Source organism: Pelodiscus sinensis, chromosome 23 (genome assembly GCF_052426305.1).
Source record: "Pelodiscus sinensis isolate ZL-2025 chromosome 23, ASM5242630v1, whole genome shotgun sequence".
NCBI lineage: Eukaryota > Metazoa > Chordata > Testudines > Trionychidae > Pelodiscus > Pelodiscus sinensis.
Window position 1 is genome coordinate 19,755,529 of NC_143074.1, and position 19,511 is coordinate 19,775,039.

The window sequence follows — 19,511 nt, forward strand, 5'->3', positions numbered from 1 at the left end:
CCCAAGGACCCTTCTTGGGATACGTCTACACCGCAACACTGTTTTGAAATAACTAGTGCTATTCCGAAATAACTTAGTCTGCGTCTACACAGCAAGCAGTTATTTTGAAGTACGTGCTGTGTAGATGCTCCCTATTTTGAAATAAGCTACGCAATGGACGTAGCTCAATTGCATCGCTTATTTCGAGTTAAGCCCTGCAGTGTAGATGCTCCCTTGATGACCCGTCCCAATAACCAGATTCACTCTCCTGCCCTCTGCTGACTAATCACTGCTCGGTTGACCCATCACATCAGGTGAAACACAGGGTGCTCCATTGTCATTCCTTCCCCAAGGACATGTCCCAGTTGCTTCTGACCATCAGAAATGGTATTAAGGCATCTTGCAATGTCCTGGAGACTAATGCAGGAGAAGGACGAACCACATACAAGCCAGTCTTGGCGTCTGAGATCCCTTTATTGAGTCCATTATAGGACATACAGGCTGGAAAGAGTGTACTTATAACATAGAACTAGTCTAGGCATCTGTCACGGATGATCTAGATGGTCCTTGTTCCTGCCATGAGAGCAGGGGACTGGACTTGATGACCCCATGAGGCCCCTTCCAGTTCTAGTGTTCTATGATTCTGAGAGTCTCACCTATGTTAGAAGCCCCATTGAATTCAACTCCTCCCCTTACACCCATTCTAAGAAAGCTTCTTTTATTGTGATAAACTTATATTCCTTTCCAAGAAGCAAAGAAGGGGATAAACGTGTTTTGCCACCCCAGCCATCAGGCGTCTCGGCTAAGGATGATGAGTCCAACTATGTTACTTTGGCCTAAATTAGGCAGACTTTCACACGGGGGTGTCCATGGTAGTGCCGCCCACTTTGGTAATAGTGAGGCCTCAGTAGAAAATTGAACAGCCAAGAGATGCAATTGCAATAAGTTGAACATACAGGGCTTTGTCCTCCTGGCACAAATACATAATCCCTGCATAATTTCAGCAGCCAGGGAAGGGAGGGGAAAAAAATGAAGCATGAGCAGAAGGCTATTTTCTCCCAAATGGAAGGGCATCCTGGGCAAAGAACAGTTCTTCACAACTTGATTTCTGAGCTGGGTGAGTAAATCTTGGCCTCCCGCCAAGGTGATGACTTACTGAAATTAGGGCTCCTGTCGGGCCTGGAGGCTGCTTTCCGGGCATTTGATTATACCACACACGCAATGTACTGAATTGCTGCATTTGTTGGTCTCATCGATTCAAAGCAATGGTTTTCCTTTCTAGAAGCTAAAAAAGGGAAGAATCCTGCTATAATTGGCAACCGCATTGATTTTCGATGTGCAGGGGGAAAAAAATCTGTGATGCCAGGAGCCTTTAAAGCATCTGCATTTGTAGCCACGGAACAAGTACATTCCGTGAGCCGGAACTCATTTGACAAGAGCTCAGCTGTTCTTTTAAAGATTTTGAGCTCGATCCAAACCCCACTGAAATCATCAGCAAGCTTCCTAGGAACTTCAACAGCCTACGAACCCCTTTCTGCATCAAGAACATGTGAATTGCTCAGCTAGGTATGTGTATCAGGACATATCTTTGTCTCACTCTCATTCCCTTTATGGATGTGAATGATAACTGTTACCGTAGGTATATTTCGCCCGCATGACTCACATGCCACACATAAAACCGCTAGATTGCCTCTGCATAGACACTATATTCAAATTCCTTTTTCTCGTCCAAATCTTTTAATACAAAACCGAACCAACCTGGTGTCCTTGAACATTACAAAGCCCAAATAGCTCTCCCCATAACCCTGTGCCAAAGTCAATGAGGTGAGAAAAGTGATCAAACTGCCTGCAGTCTTTGTTCTATTAGCCTGATGTGCGTATTCTATAAATGAACGCCATATGGTAATATAGCTTTGATATGCATTTGTTTTCTTAGTGAGTGAGCCATTCTGAGGCAAATGCATCCCAGAATGATTCATTTCTATTAGCTTAATTATTTGGTTCATGAAATATACCGGGCCCAATGTGGTGGCATTTCACAGTGGAAGTCAGTGGCTTGCTGCAATAAATTGCCCAACCTTTTGTGTGTGTGTGTGTGTGTGTGTGTGTGTGTGTGTGTGTGTCTGTAGATGTGCCTAGACTACACCTCTCTGTCGACAGAGAGATGTAGATTAGGCACATCAAAATTGCTATTGAAGCAGGGATTTAAATATCCCATGCTTCATTAGCATAAACATGGCCACCGCATTTTTTCAAAATGGAGCTTTTCCGAAAAAAACAGCAGTCTAGATGCGGATCTGTCAAAAATAAACCTTTTTTTGACAGATCCTGTAAACCTCATTTTTTGAGGAATAAAGAAACTGTCCAAAAAGGGTTTATTTTTGACAGATCCACGGCTAGTCTGCTGATTTTGGGTTTTTTTTCCGAAAAAGCTCCCATTTCGGAAAAAAGCAGCAGCCATGTTTATGCTAATGAAGCACAGGATATTTAATTCACTGCTTCATTAGCAATTTCGATGTGCTTGATTTGCATGCCTCTGTCGACAGAAGGATGCAGTCTAGACATAGCCTGAGTGTGTGTGTGTGTGTGTGTGTGTACAGTCTACCCAGTAGCACATACTTTGAAATAAGCTGTGCAATTTGTCCTCCACAAATTGCGTAGCTTATTTCAAAATAAATGGCTATTCCAGCCTCTTCCTTAATCCCTGTGCAACGAGGTTTATGGAAAGCTGGAATAAGAAGCCCATTATTTTGAATGTATTTTGAAATAACAGGTGTGCTGTTAAGACATGCAGAACACTATTTTTGGATAATGAACATTATCCCAAAATAGCGCCACTGGGTAGATGTACCCTGTGTGTGTGTGTGTGTGTGTGTGCGTGCGCGCGCGCAGTTACTATCTCAGAAGGCATTGCTTTAAAAGCACTGAGGACAATACCTCCCCTGAAACCCACACTGATATTTATCAGGCTTATATTCTGCATTCACTTACAACAGCAATATTTAGTGCCAGCTCTGTAACTGAGCCATACATTAAATTGCCTTAAATTTGCCTGTACCAGTTGAACCCCTCTAATCTGACGCTCTGTGATCTGGCAACATCTGTGGTGTTTTGCATTCCATTAGTTCTGCAAGCAGTGAATTTACAGCCCCACAAGGAGACAGGAAACTTGGCCACATCCCATGATAAATGGACATCCGACTATGGAAATCTGTGGTCCCCTAAAGTTTGTTAACAGCACAGAAGAGAGAGCCAAGCCTCGTGGCTGTAATTTAGCTTTAATTTGCCCCCTACATGTCTTCTAAGAGCCCAGTAAGCGGGGGGAGGGTTAGTAACGCCGATGGACAATTTTGACCTCCTGTGGCAAATTCTCCGGTTCAGTATCGGTCAGGTCCTGAGGGTGCCGGTGTAAAGAGGTTCAACCTATATGTCAAATTAACCCATGGCCTACCATTGTCATTTGATTCATTGGTCTTGAGCTGTGCACATGATCATCAGATGGTTCTACAAAGGAAAGCGAAATAACCTCCAAAATACTCCTGTCTCTTTCCTTCTTGGACTTCACCAAGTCCCGGTGCTTTCCTGCCTTTCCTCGATTCATTGTCTTCTACTACACAGTACCAAGTTACCTAACTCTCTGAGTGCAAGCAGCAGGGATAGGTACTTCTGGCCCCTGGTGTATCTGATCGTTATGATCCCATGTAAGAGAAAGCTTTCACTGGCAGCTCTCTTTCAACAGGTCTTGAGTGCACAGTGCCCTCCTCTACTTCAAAGTTGCAGCTGCAGGAGATAGAGGGAGAACTTGCCTAGGAAGGTTGTTTTTTTAGAAATGGTCCAAAGCTCATAAACTAAGCAGGGGAGATACGCTCTGACTGTTCTCTCCATGTGCTACCTCTTTTATCTGTACTCTCTGTCTCTTCTCCCTTACATCTCATTTCCTCCTACAGCTTTCCTTCATGCACCTTCCATCTGCCCACATTTCTCTGCCCAATTTAGCATCTCTTTCCTCAGGGCTACTCTGTTGCCTCACCCTTTTTTCCCCTTCTCCCTTGATTTCCTTTTCCCCATTGCTTTTCCCTTCCTACATTTCTCCCTTTGATTCTTCCTTCTTACTTTTCACTCAGGCAATGTTTACCACTGTGGCTTTTTTTTGGCAGAAGATATGCAAATGAAGCACTAATTTACATATCTAGCACTCTCATTTGCATATCATCTTCCGATCCTTTTTGTGGAAGTTTTGCCATTAAAAAGCTCTGTGTAGACGGGGCCATTTGTGGGGGAAGCCCTTATTCCTCAAAAAATGAGTTTTACATGGTCTTGTGCAAAAAGGGATTTTTTTTCCCCAACAAATGGCCCCATCCACATGGGCCTTTTTAATAGCAAAACCTCTTCTGCAAAAAAGATCGGAAGAGGATATACAAATGTGCAAGATTTGTGGGTGCAAGATATGAAAATTAACACTTCATTTGCATATCTTCTGCTGAAAAAAAGCCTCGGTGTAGACGTAGCCTCACTCTCTTCCTGCTTTTCTCTCTTTTTACTTTGTTCATCCTCCTCTTCCTCTCCAATTGAATTCTCTTTGTGCCTACCATCCTCTCCTGGGACGATGGGACAGTTTGAGTCTGGCTGGATTGCACCCTCTAAGCAAGGATGATGTGGGAAGCAAAGCAAGACATATGTTTCACAACCACCTCCCATCTGGGGGTCAGTTCAATTTAATGTCTGTGGCTTAGGTCAGATTTCAAGCCACCTCTTGTCTTTCTATGGAGCTGAACCAAAATCCTGTAATGGTGCACCCCTGCACTTTGAAATGCAGAAGTGAACTTGTGTGATGAAGGCCTTGTCTTCACTGACATGTTTGGTTGCCAAAACCTGCCTTCTGGTGACAAAATACTGTGAGTGTTTACACAGCAATGTGATTTTTTGGGGGGAAACCCCCCCAGTTTTGGCAACAAAAAACTTCCACCCCTATGAGAGACTGTGGGGGAAAAGACAAAAAAGAGCCAGTGTAGACTCAGCTATTTGTTTTATGGAGAGAATTGGCTTCCATAAGTATCACACAATGCCAGCTCTGATGGATGTGCTCAGTGTTTTGTGATCTCTGCTGCCCTGCAGGCACGCACCTTTTCAAAGCTCCGGGAAGCATCTGATAGCTGGGTGAGCTGCTCCATTTAACAAAGAGCAAATCACTGGAGTGCTCCTGTTGTCCCTGCTAGGAACACAGCATCAGGCAGGCTGCTGCTGCAGAGTGTGGGCTGGAAAGGCTGGGGTGCTGCTTTGACATTCCTTAGTATGGAGATCTCACAGAGCAGCTCTACCTTCCCATAACACTGCAAACAGCAATGTGGGTAAGCATCCCAGTTTGCAGCTGGGCCATGAAATGTCAACAATAGGAGGCAGAAAAACTGGTTTGACCGGTTTTCACTGTTGGCGACTTTTGCATGTCGACAGTGCTTTTGTTGCCAATACTGACATAGCCTTAGGTTCATCTTATTCTAAACTCCCTGTCTGTGTGCACAGATGGCTGATTTTGTTTTCATGGAGAAGCATGCCCACTTTTGAGGGCTCAGTCATAGGCCGGCATACATATTTGGAAGTGAAGGCTGATAATTTGACACATAAGTTGCAAAGTCCATGGTCAATGCATGAGGACCAGTGAAATGTGCTCCTCCACTCAGGAATGTGTCCCATACTAAGGACACATCTCCACCTGCTGGAGAATTGACGCTCTGGTGATCAATCTTCCGGGGTTTGATTTAGCAGGCCTGATAAAGACCCACTAAATCAAATGCTCAGGGCATGCCTATCAATGCCGGTACTCCTCGCTGTTGTGAGGAGTAAGGGAACTCATTGGGAGCATTTCTCCCATCAGCCTCCTGCTGTGGGACCATAACTATGCAATTCATGTAACTGGAGTTGTTTATCTTGCATTGATTTTCTCCACCAGTATAGACCTGGCCTCAGATACAAGGAATGGTTCCATACCCTTAGATCGAGTAGCAGTTATTCGACTTCAACAAAGTTCATGCAGGCATCTGTCCCTGATCCAGAAATCTGTTTCTTGGTAACACAAGGTTTAATGTGTAGCATCCTCATTACATCAAAGCTTTAAAAAAAATCATTTCCCTTACTTTCCTGCTATTTGCAAGACCTACATAAGTTCTGGCAAGCAGTGAACTTGGAGCCCCACATGGAAACAGATACCATCAGGGAAAAAAAAAGAATCCTGGTCCCTTAATTAGCTCCTCATTATATGAAGGCTCCATATTGAAACATAAATATCTGGCAAAGCAATTTGTTGAGTTTCCAATTAAAACTTTTAGAACTGTCAAACCTTTTAATACTTTATATTTACAAATTAACTTGGAACTAGACCAAGGCACCCATTTCCTTCACTGGGGAAATAGGGCTGCGGCTCCTACCATTATTAATATAAAATCCCCCTTTTAATAATGTCACCAAGTATGGCAAAGGGGGCTGCTCTTTTTGCAGCTGATGCACGAGAGGGACGAGTCTCTTTTTGAGTGAGTGCTAAAGACTGGGAATTATTAAGAGGGCAATTATAGGCGGATTTCATATTGCTCTGCTGTCACAATACAATCAAAGCAAAGGTCCACACATCCCTGCTTACAGTGTGGATTTGATCCTGCGTGACAGCGTTAGGTGCTAAGAGATTTCAGTCCGCACTGAAAACTATGCCCAGTGTTTCCCAGAAAGTCAACAGCTCATTGCAGATTCAGGCCTTTTATGAATAAATTAGGGTCTACCAGGCTTAGCTTATAGTCCCTGTCTTGCGCAAGCTGCTGGCTGGGGATGGAGAGCAGAGAGATACTACAAAGGAAAATGGAGTCCCACAATGAAGCAGGGACATTCACACACATCTCACTGATAGAACTGGCAGCAGACATTTCAGAGAACTAACACAGGGCTGATAATGAAGGGGAGAGAGAGGGAAATGGATAACGTTCTCTTAGTGAAACTGCTTTGCGGTGTGACACTGAGGTAACAAAATTCTGAGCAAATGTCATAGGCCGACTGGCCCTGGAAGAGAGAGCGAGGGCCTGCTCTGTCAAGAGAACAAGCCCATTTTGGCCTAACTGTGGTGATTAACTGCCTAGGTGTCTGCTTGGCAGCTGAATTGATTAATGAGCCCCTGGCCCTATTAAAAGGCTACAAGAGGTTAATTAGGGAGGGACTTCTAGAGGCACTAGCAGAAAGAGAAACTCAGGTTGTGTCTAGACTATACCTCTCTGTCGGCAGAGGTGTAGATTAGGCATGTCGAAATTGCTAATGAAGCCGGGATTTAAATATCCCATGCCTCATTAGCATAAACACGGCGGCCGCTTTTTTTCGAAACGGAGATTTTTTCGAAAAAACCCATCAGTCTAGATGCTGCTCTGTCGAAAATAAAGCCTTTTTTGACAGATCCTGTAAACCTCATTTTTGGAGGAATACAGGCTCTGTCGAAAAAGGCTTTATTTTCGACAGAGCCATGTCTAGACTGCTGGGTTTTTTTCGAAAAAACTCCGTTTCAAAAAAAAGTGGCAGCCATGTTTACGCTAACGAGGCGCGGTATATTTAAATCCCAGCTTCATTAGCAATTTCAACGTGCTTGATTTGCATCCTTCTGTTGACAGAGGGATGTAGTCTAGATGTAGCCTCATAGTCCCAAGAAGAAGGAGGAGGACAAAGAGGAGTTGTTGGTGATGGCAGAAGCTGGAGTTTCCTGAGCCAAAGCGAGAGTGAATTACAAGCGCACTGGAATGGGAGTGGTGGAAGGGAGGGGGTGGAATCTCCATCCCTAGCGGTTTTTAAGTCTTGGCTTGATAAAGCCCTGGCTGGGTTGATTTAGTTGGGATTGGTCCTGCCTTGAGCAGGGGCCTGGACTCGATGACCTCCTGAGGTCTCTTCCAGCTCTATGATTCTATGAGAAAGAAAGAAAGAAAGAAAGAAAGAAAGAAAGAAAGAAAGAAAGAAAGAAAGAAAGAAAGAAAGAAAGAAAGATGGGACTGTGACATGAGTGCTCATTAAATCAGTATGGCTATGGCCCCCTCCCCAGGACAAACACTGTGATGCCCCGAATACAAAGAGGGTGAGTCTGCCTGAATTATTCCCCAGGCCTAGAAGGAAGCTTTGGTTCCCTGAACTTGGCGGGGGAGGCCGACTGGCAGTGACCACCCAGGCTCCCAGAAGAAGAGTGGACTTGCGAGGCCAGAAGAGTTTGTACGGTGAATAAGAGTTAATGGGGAGTCTTCATTGAAGAAGTGTGAGCTGGGGCTTTAACTTGTACATCACTCCTGCTGTATCCACCTGGCCTCCTACGGACTGCATGTGCCTCTAATAATGCTTCAAAGCCACTCACCAGCCTGTTACCCTGATCCCACCAGGTCTTCACTGGAAATTCAACTCTCCATCTAGTTGTCCCTGTCTCCAGCAAGTTTGATTGCAAGCCCCACATGCTTTGCCAGTCCACTGGGGTCCCACCAGCTCTTGGGGGTCCTGTCACCTGCTTGGCCACACCAGCTCCACCAGTCCTCGGGGCCCTGCTGCCTGCTTTTCGCGCCATTAGCCCCACAGCCTGCCCACCCCACTCGCCCTGGGGTCCCACCATGGGCCCAGGGCTCTGCAGATGCCTCCAGAGATGCCCTCAGCGTGGGGCAGGGAGAGGGCCACTCTCCCAGCCTGGATGGACCTGACACCATTTTCAGCATTGGAGTCCAGGCCAGGATTGTTGGCAACCCAATCTCAACATGGCTAAGGGGGCGGAGGGGGTTGCGGCTCAGCACCCCCACCCCAAAATTTGCTCCTGCACCCCTGGTTGCGACAGTGGCTTCACACATGGGCGAAGTGCTAGGGGGATTCGGTCACACAGCTAAAGCCTCTCAGGGTTTGAGCCCATCTGGTGTCCATGGCAACCATGGGCCTGTCGAACAATGGCCCAGCATGAGTAGGCCCAACAGTCATCCCAGTCCCCTGCCCTATGCACTGAACAACTTCCTCTCCCAGCAGGGGGTGGGGGGTCTCACTTAGGGGAGAAGAATGAGGGAAGCTGCTTTGGCGAGTGATCTGTGGAGCACACAACAAACGCCAGCTCTTGGCTGCTGCGTGCACCAGGCTTCTGTTCTCCGGCTGTGCCTAGGCCTTTTGATCACGTCACCCTGATGTTCTCTTGAATGTTGTAAACCCAGGGCCAGATCTGTACTGAACATTTCATTTATAGTCCCACCTGGTTTTTAAGCAAATCTGTCAAATAAAAGTTAAATATATAAAGATAGAGAGAGAGAAGCGAAGGAGAGACTATGAATGATTTACTGAGCTAGCATCCATGGCTGATGAGGAGAGAGGCAGCTGGATGCTGATCCTCATAGGGAGGGGAACTCAGCACTTCCATCAACTAAACAGGATCCAGAGTTACAAAGGTGGTAGTCAGAGGAGTATTTAGCGCTGGAGTTCTAGTTCAGAGCCATCTCTATCCATTTGTGCATGTGATTGCTTCATCAGCATTGGTGGATACGAGTCTGTCTGCTCAGTGCATGCCTTGTACTCAGCGACATGGCCGTTTCAGCCAGGATGAGCACTCAAAGCGGGAGAAGCCATGCCGAAGAGGAGAGGCTGCTAACAGGCCAACTCTGACTCTCAGGAAGTAGCGCCTTCCCGTTGAGATCTCTCCCATCTCTCTTAAAGGCATTGTAATGTTCATGCTGAATAACATATCCCTTACATGCATCCCAGTGTGGGGTGCTCCCTGCTGATTCATCCACATCCAGAGGAGAGGGCTCTCCCCCGATATGGACATCCAGACCTCTCAAAGGAATAAGTGACCTTGGGGAAAGAGAACATTACATTTGCCATCTGTGTCAATTTAGCATTTGCCACTTGCATTACACTACGGCACTTGCCACCTTTAATTAATGTTGAAGTCTTCCCATCAATACATCATGCAGTTCATTTCACTTAGGGCAGTCTCCTTTTCCTGTCAAACAGGCTATGGCATGCGGCAATAAAAAAGAGGGAGAGAGAAACTACGGCTGGAAAGGGCCATTCAGAGGAGCTGACATTAACTCAAGGGGGCCCCTTCATGAAGGAGACATTCAATTAAACCTTTATTGAATTTTGGCAATGCAGAGCCACGAGGTTGACTCTCAATAGCTGAGTTGGGATTTTTAAAGGACAAGCAGCGTAATAATTTTCTGGGGATCCGGACCTCCAGCAAAGGGTATGCAGTCATAGAATCATAGACTCATAAAGCTGGAAGAGACTGCAGGAGGTCATCAAGTCCAACCCTCTGCCCAAGGCAGGACCAATCCCATGCTAGTCGTGCTAGGCCTAGGTAAATCCTTCCCTGCCATAATGTGATTTTTTTTTTAAATAATGGGAATCAACTTGCCACTGAAGCTGGGTCTTAAAGCCAGGGCAATCAGGGAAGACAATGTGCTATATGGCCTAGTTTCTCAAAGATGTTTCATGAAATGGGTATTAGGTAACTAAACAGTAGCTCCTTAAGGAGAGGTTTCAAAGGGGTAGCCCTGTTTGTATGTTTCAGCAGGGCCCCTCTGCCATGTATATTGGCCAAACCAGACAGTCCCTATGCCCAAGGATAAATGAACAGACTCAGACATCAGAAATGCTAACACACATACACCTGTAGGGGAGCATTTTAACCTTACTGACCACTCAGTCATGGATTTAAAAGTAGCCATTCTGCTACAAAGGAATTTCACCACAGAGAGAGACTGCAGAACTGGAATTCAACTACAAGTTTTACACTGCTCTCCTGGCTGGTTCATTACAAAGCCCATTTCCCCTGCCTTTAACATTCACATTTTCACATTGAAAGCTTTGAATGGGACACATCCAGACCACTTAATTAGCCTTCTTAACACAGGACCTACAATTGACAGGTATTTCTTTTGCTGTTATATATAAGTGAAAACTAGTCAAACTGATTTTTCTGCCTCTCATTGTCAACATTTCTTGGCCATATTGCTATGCTCTAGCTTTGGACAAGGTGCTAGCAATGTGGCTAAGCATCTCCCAGTGCAGTATTGGGGGAAGGCAGCATGAGGAGCTCTGTGAGATCTGTGTGCTGAGGAATGTCAAAGCAGCACCACCAGCTCCCCAGCTGTCCCCTTGCAGTAGCAGCCTGCCTGCTGCTGTATTCCTAGCTGGACAGAACAGGAGCACTCCAATGATTTGCTCTTTTTTGTTTGTTCCTCAAACAGAGCAGCTCGCTCAGCTGACAATACTTCCCAGAGCTTTGAAAGGGGTGGGGGGGGGGGGGGCGCTTCCCTGCAGGGCAGCAAAGAGCACAAATCACTGAACAGAGCTATCAGGGCAGGCATTGTGGGATACTGGCGGAATCCAGTTCTCATGGCAAAACAAACAGCAGAGTCCACACTGGCGCTTTGTCAACAATAAAGGGAGGGGAAAAGACAAAAGTCACTCTCAGGGGTGGAAGCTTTTTGTCGCCAAAACAAGGTGTTTTTCTTAACAAAAGTTGCATTGTAGTGTAAACTCTCTCTCTGTTTCTCACCAAAACACAGATTTTGGAGACAAAACACGCCAGCGTTGACAAGGCCTAAGTCCAAAACTGTGTGCTGAAGAAGATTAAAAAGCTCCCCTGCTGGCTTTTGGATGTTGCCATTCTTAATGTCTGATTTGTGTTCATTACTTCGTCCAATATACATGGTAGAGGGGAATTGTTGGCACATGATGGCATATATTACATTAGTAGATGTGCAGGTGAATGAGTCTTCAATGGTATGGCTGATATGGTTTGGTCCTGTGATGGTGTCACTAGTGTAGATATGTGGACAGAGATAAGGTCTTAGAGCACTGATTTAGGAATCAAGATTTCTGGATTCATTTATTGGTTGTATGACCTGTGACAACTCGTACTATTGTTGGGCTTCACCGTACCCACTCGTACAATGGGTGTGATAAATGACTTACCAACTTAGGCCATTAGTGACTTTGAAAGGCTAAGATAGAAAATGCCACTGAGCAGAAAACGCCTCCAGTGCAGTGAGAGAGATGTGAGCTGTCTATAAGCACATTGTACTGTTGTTACTTCAAAGCAAGTCCTGCTGCAGCCCAATGAGATAATGCTGATGTGTCTCAGATTACGGACAGCTTTGGATTGCTAATTAGTAGACCATGCCCCATGGTTAGTACTCTACGTGTGCCGTGGTTCCAAACAGAGAGAGCTGAAACTGGGGGTTATGCAGTCAGACACTGCCACTCCCATGTTTTCATTAGCATGACAAATCATCCAATATTTGCATTACACTGGAGGCAAGAGGCCCCAGTCAGCCTGAGAGACTCTATTGCGATAGATGCGTCGAGCTTCGCCCTATCCAAAAGAGTTTACAATCTAAGAAGCAGGCCTCCCGATACAGAAGTTGGGGGCAGGGGGAAGGAGGACCGGGTATCCTGGCCAAAACTCCAGGTATCGTCTAGGAGCAGTGCCCGGAACCCCAGGCCCTTTAAAACCACCACTGGAGCACCACATGCCTCAGGCAGTGCACTCTGGACATCGCTGAGGGCTGGGATTGGGGCGTGGCACAGGCCTGACAGCTCTGAGGACTGGCTGCCCACCTCTGGCCCCACCCCTTCCACCTGAGGCACCGTCTCTTCTGGGAGCCTGGAGCCAGTCTCCACCCCATCTTGCCCAGGGGCCTGGCAGGGCTGTTGTCCCCCCTGCTAAGAAAAGAAGCCGTGTGCCCTTTTCCCCTCGTCTAGTATCTATTCTAACCTAGTGGTATAGAATCATAGAACCATAGAGCTGGAAGAGACCTCAGAAGGTCATCAAGTCCAGCCCCCTGCTCTAGGCAGGACCAATCCCAACTCAATCGACCCAGCCAGGGCTTTGTCAAGCCGAGACTTAAACACCTCTAGGGATGGAGACTCCACTACTTCCCTAGGGAACCCATCCCAGTGCTTCACCACTCTCCTAGTGAAAAAGAATGTGAGCCAGTGGAATAACCAGTAAGTTTCCTGCCTAAAATAGTTTTTACTAATATCCACAAGGCAACGTAACAGCAGAAAATATCTGAGTCCTTCCTCCCAGTTCTCCACAAGAGAAGCTATGTCCTCACACTTGTCCACAGTGAGGGGCGAGTGTCCCAAACGAGACAAAGCGAGTGTCTTAGATGAGTGCTTTGGCAGAGTTGGAGCCTCAAGACACGAGTCACTGTCTGCACTTTATTTAAGACCTGTCAATCCCTTAGCCCCCTGCAAAGAGAATTTGTCTGGAGAACATTAGAGGCAAAGAGGTGGCTGGATGCCACGGTGAAACTTCATCTTCCTGGCTCGCATTGATTTGTGGTTACTGATGAAGTAGCATCTACCTTGCTCTGCTGCTGCAGTATCTAGAGGTCAGTGTTCAGGTGGCAGAAGTGACTGGCTCTGCAGAAATCTGACAGAATCTCATTCCAAGGCCAGACTGTTAATATATTTGAACTGAGAGCTGTGTTGTCATTTTGAGTTAATGCTTCCTCTTGCTTAGACCTGATTCCAGAGCTGGGTCAGGATCAGAACTTTGGATATGGAGCCAGACTTCTGATTTGGTTTCTTTGTGGGTATTTTAGTAGCAGACAAACATGTACCTCTGGGCAGTAAGATACTTCATGCAGACTTCCACCGCAAACTTGCACGATAAGACTAGCTTACATTTGTATAGTGTCTTTTGCATTATAAGTTGCCAGAACACATGGGGTATGTCTAGACTACATTGCTCCGTCGACGGAGTCATGTAAACTAGTTTACCCGGCATAGGCAAAGAAGCGGGAATTTAAATAATCCCTGCTTCATTAAAATAAACATGGCCGCCGCGCTGTGCTGACAATCAGCTGATCCGGCACAGCCCGGCAGTCTAGATGTGGGTCAATCGGCTGGGGAAGTCTTTACTGACCGATCCTGTATGCCTCGTTCCATGAGGCTTAAGGGACCGGTCGGCAAAGGCTTCCCCAGCTGACTAATCCACGTCTAGACTACCGCGCTGTGCCGGATCAGCTGATCGTCGGCACAGTACGACGGCCATGTTTATTTTAATGAAGTGGGGATTATTTAACCCCCCACTTCTTTGCCTATGCCGGGTAAACTGGTTTACATGGCTCCGTTGATGGAGCCATGTAGTCTAGACATACCCTTCATGAATGATAGACACTGTTGAGTTCTAATTGTCCCTCAGAGGGAGAGTCCAAAGGCCTTGCTGGCACCAGTGGCTATCCATAGACAGACGGGCATTCCATAAGACAGCAATTTCATAATAGGAATTCCAGCTGCAATTGCGCAATTGCTAAGCCGTGGGGACAGATTTCCCACTTGTCACCACTGGGTTTCAACTTGGCAGGTCCCGGTTTCAGCCCATAACATTTTATTGTAAATACCTAAGCTTCAAAACCCCCAAGAATTGGAGTTTTCTGCTGGAAAAGCAGACAGATTTTCAATGAATAGTCGTCGCTAGTGAATGATAATAATGAGAGTGGATGGAAGCTCTTTCCATCCTTCCAGATGTGCATATTTTGTCAAACGTTCACTCTCATTACATCAGTGACGTGACAGCAAATAAATGGCTTTCATTTCAGGAGCTCAGACACCGGGCTAAATTCGGCCTGCTAGGAGTGGACAGGATAAAAGCTACGGCACACGAGTCTTCACAATAAAAATAGCCTCTTTGGATAAACCAGCAGAAATGAAAATTGCGTAAGGGTCATTGACTCTCATGCATCAGGGCACAAGAGGATTGTTAGCCCCAGAGGGACATTTCTTCCTGACTCTGAGCTGTTACCATCTCGTTGAGTGTATTATGGCGGTTTATGTCCATATACAGAAACATGCTGCATTTGCTGCTGTTGAAGCAAGAATACCAGACTCAGTGGCCAACAGTTCTGTTTCAGGGTCTTACTCATGTGGGTCTTTGGAGATCCTGAGGAGCACAGGATTATCCATGGAGAGGTCCCATGTTTTTGCTTTGGAACTGCACAGACAGGAATTTTCCATGGGCACGTCACCTAGCACCACAGGACCAAGAAGGCCTCTACACGACATTATGCTTTCCAAGACCTCTCCTTGGGGACAGTAGCTCACTCATTCCCCACCCTTTTCCCCAGTGTGGACCCCAGAATCACAAAAGGCACCTGTGGAATCTGACGGAGGTCAGGTGTGCCTCCTCAGCGGTGGTGAATTCTGCACACGAGCCAGGAGAGATGTGCATTTAGAACTCCCCCTCCCCCAGGCTCTGGGAGACGATCCTGCCTGTCGATGGGCACGAAAGTGGATGCTTAGCTGTTGTGAGTCGGCGTTGTGGAATTAGCGTCACTGGAGCTGTGCTAATTCCCCTCAGAGGAGGCTCTTCCCCGCTGCAGCAACACCAGCCGAAAGCTGGTGTGAGGGGAGAATCAGGCCCTGAGGAAGGTGTTGAGGATCTGACCCATGAACAGGAAGCATATTTTCCCCATTTGTAGCTGAAACATGGAACAACTCTGAGGGGAGCAGGGATATGGATGACACAATGACAGATGTAAGGCTTTGGGGGCAGGGCGTGTCTCTCCCTAAGGCCTGGTCTTCACTAGATGGATGAGAGAATGAAGGAGCAATGGAGTGGGCTTACCTTAAGCCGAGCCGTGGCAGCGTCCGCACAGCGGGAGGCCAACGGGAGGACACTCTCGTCAGCTTCCCTTACTCCTTGCAGGAGGAGTCGTCCTGAGCTCTGGCAGGGGCTGCCCTCAGCGTTTGATTTAGGGGTCTGTACTAGACCCACTAAATTGAACATTAAAAGATTGACCCTCTGGAGTGTTGATCTTCTCTCAAGTGTAGACATGCTCTTAGTGTTCGTACAGCATGTGGCAGAATGAAGCCCTGGTCTGGATCCTCTTGGTGCTAGAGGGTGGACTTCCCTGGTCCAGCACCCTTGCGACCTAATCAGTCCTGAATGAGGGATTTTGCCAGAGGAGATAAGGTCATTTCTGGACCCCATGCTGCTGCCCCCATCTCCTGGCCTGCCAGCTTCCCCACCAGCTCCTCACTTCCTGCTGGCCCTGTTACCCTGCCAACCCCGCTGGGCAGTCATCGCTGCCCCGGCTCTGGGTGCCACATGGCAGCTGTGTGCACCACACGGCAGTGGCGTAGTGAGGAGAAGCGGGGGGGGGGGGGGCAATTGCTCCCAGGCACCACACTAGTGGGGGCGCCAATTTAGTCTCCCTCCACTTCCCCTGTCATCCCTCGGCTCACCTGCTCCTCCTCCACCCACCGTCGCTGGCCGGAGCCTCCTCCCCATATCACCACCCCCAGCCTGACCCTCCTCCATCTCCACCGGCAGCTTAGTGCATGCATGGGCCTGACCCCAAACTGGAGGGGGTGGGGGAAGATGCAGTACAAGCTTCCCCCCCTCCTCCCAGGGTCGGGCTCAGCCGTGCGCCAGGTTTGGGGCCCCGCTGTGTGGTGGTGGTGGCCACGGAAGGAGGTGGGGAAGGGGAGGGCTCACATTTTTCCTTAGCTGCCCTGCGAGTCCCAGATCCCCCGTGTGGCAGAGGTATAGTGAGGGTGTTATGCACCTGGGAGCAGTGCACCATGGCTCCCTGCCTCACCGAGCTACCGCAGCTCCCAGCCCTGCCGGGCAGCCATGTGCACGTCTCCCAGACCTGCTGCCACATGCTGACAGTGGACTCGCTGCCAGCAGCCTACTGCCCTGGCAGCCCTTCAGGGATTCTTGCCACTGGCCCTCCACTGGGACTCTCTGGCCTGCAACATCTGTGCTGCACTATGGATGTTGCCAGACCAGAGAATCCCAGTTAAGAGAGTTTCAGCCTGTGCTGTAATAATAATGTGTACATAAAGAGGGGGAAAAAAACAACCCCCTGGGAAATTGAACAGCTTTATCCATAGCAACCGGAGCGCTGAGAATCACAGCAGGAATGTGCTCACAGCAGAACCCTAAAAAAGAACCTGTTAGAAACGCCAAAGTGTTTATTTTAACACCTCCCTCTTCACCAAATGATGTACGCTGCAAGCAGATGTGGAAGCGTTCGAAAAGGGAAGAAGGAAGGAAAAAAACTGAAGAGGGGAGAAGATAAGAGGCCCTCTAATTTCATGTTGACATGAATCCTCTGTTTTCTTTCACTATCTAATATGTTTAGTCATTACGGCTTCTCTGTTTGTGGATAAATTCAGTCGTCTCTCTCGGAGCATCTGGCTTGTATTGTTCACTTGCTTAATAATAGCAAAAGGAAATCAGGCAAGCGTTCGTGCCACATACAGAATGCCAACTTGTATGCAGATAATGAAGGGTTCAACAACTAATGGATTGCTGCTCCTTGGATTTCTGGGCTTCATATATCTTGCATGACAGGTTTGTATAGGTAGCGATAGACATTCTAATATATTAACCCAACCTTGCAAACTCTTCCCCACAGAAGTAATTGCTTACCCATGTGACTAGCTCCATGAAAGACAATGGGACTGTTAAGCAAGGACTGATTGCATGTGTAAGACTCTGCCAGACTGGACCTGATGGAGTAAAGCAGTCCTAACTGGAGGAGGGGGCGGGATTCCATCTTCCGTTCAATAACCAGGATGGCCCTCTAGCATCTTAGGGTACGTCTAGACAACAGGCTTTTGTAGACAGTAGTTTTGTCGACAGATAGTGTCGACAAAGCTTCTACGACAAAGAGCGTCTAGACTACATCCAGTTCTGTCAACAAAGCAAGCCGTTTTGTCAACATGACAGTGTAGATGCAAAGGACAGTGTAGATGCAATAATGCCTTCTGTCGACAGTACTTTGTCGACAAAAGTCATTATGCCTCGCAGAATGAGGTTTATAGCCTTTGACAAAACTGCTGAGTTCTGTCAACGTTATGTCGACAGAATTCAGCGGTAGTGTAGATGCAGGTATAGTTTTGTCAACAAAAGTCCACTTTTGTCGACAAAACCCTGTAGTCTAGACACACACCCCCACCCCCACCCCCAGGCTACATCTACAGTACAGGAGTTTTGTGCAAAAACCCGTGGAGCATCCACACCTCAAGTATGTTTTTGTGCAAGTAAATTTACAGTAAATCAAAAGAACAGAGGAGTTTTTGCAGTGTAGGTATTCCTCTTTCTACGAGTGGATGGGCAACAGGGGGTTTTTATGCAAATAGAGCCAATCGAAGAAAGCACAGATGGCTATTCTGTGAATAGCAATCAGAGCTTTCTTTCGAGAGAGCGTTCATGCGATCTGGACGCTCTCTTGAGCAAAAGCGCATCACTTTTGTGATACACTTTTGTAGTGTGGACATGCTCTTGCACAAGAAGTTTTTGTGGAAGATCTCTTCTGCAAAAAGTTCCTTGTGCAAGAAGCCTGCAGTGTAGTCGTAGCCTGAATTATCTAATCTATATCTATATCTATAGGTCTTGATATACTCATAAGCTATAAGTTCTTTGGGGCAGACACTGCAGCCTGGATCAACCAAGAGACTTAGGTGCTTCCCTGTGCCTGGATGGAGGATTGTGCTGTGGTTTAGGCATCCGGACAGCTGACAGAAGCAGCAACGTAGGTGCCTCGGGAACTTTTCAGTAGAAAGCTAGGCACTGGGTGAGGCTGGATGCTCGTGGGATGAGGTGGTAGCCGATGGGGGGTGTGACGGCGCGTTGGGGGTCCCCCGTCTCCTGCACCCCGAAATGGCACAAACAGACTGCACCAGCCGGTGGAATAGAGGAAGTTTATTGCCTCTCCAGGATACAGCACAGCAAAGATGTAATCTGGTCACAGAGCTGGGCTAGGATGCCTCAGGCCCCCTTGAGATGGGGGAGACTGGGCCCCTAAACTCCAGCCCCTTTCCCTAGGCTGTCTCCTCCATGCTCCCAGCCAGCAACTAACCAACACTCTTCCAGCCTTGCCCCCCCAGCCAGGGCAGCATTCCACCTTCCTTTGTTCCTCTCCATAGGGGGTGTCTGGCCATACCGGTTGAGAGGTCCCTTTGCATAGTGACTCATCCTGTTTTGCTGGGTCGTGGTACCCACAGCAGCCAGTGGGGGTTACCCCAGAGCCAGCAGCATAGAAACCAGCCAGGTACCCCCACTACATCACAGGGGGGTAGAGTCGTGGATCGCAGCAGTGCCTGAGTCCAGGAGTTTGCATCTCCTTTGGGAACTGGGCTTGTGTGTACAATACCTCACAATGAGTATAACTCTGTATTAGGGAACCATCCAGGATGTCCCAGTCAGAAACAAACAGTAACCATAACAATGATGGGCAACCAAATCCATTGTCTCCAGGGCCACCAATCTGTCGGTGTGCTCTCAGATGCTCAGTTGTGTTTAATAGCAAATATTATGGGACAGATCTTCCACTGGGGACAACCCAGGGGCGGATATAGGGCAGGGCGAACGGGGCGGCCGCCCCAGGCCCCACGCTTCAGAAAGCCCCGCACATGCGCCGTGGTAAAGGGGGGGCCCCGCAGAATTATGCTGCCCAGGGTCCCGCAAAACAGTCATCTGCCCCTGGGACAACCTATTGGTTTCAGTGCAGCTATGCTGATTTATACCAATT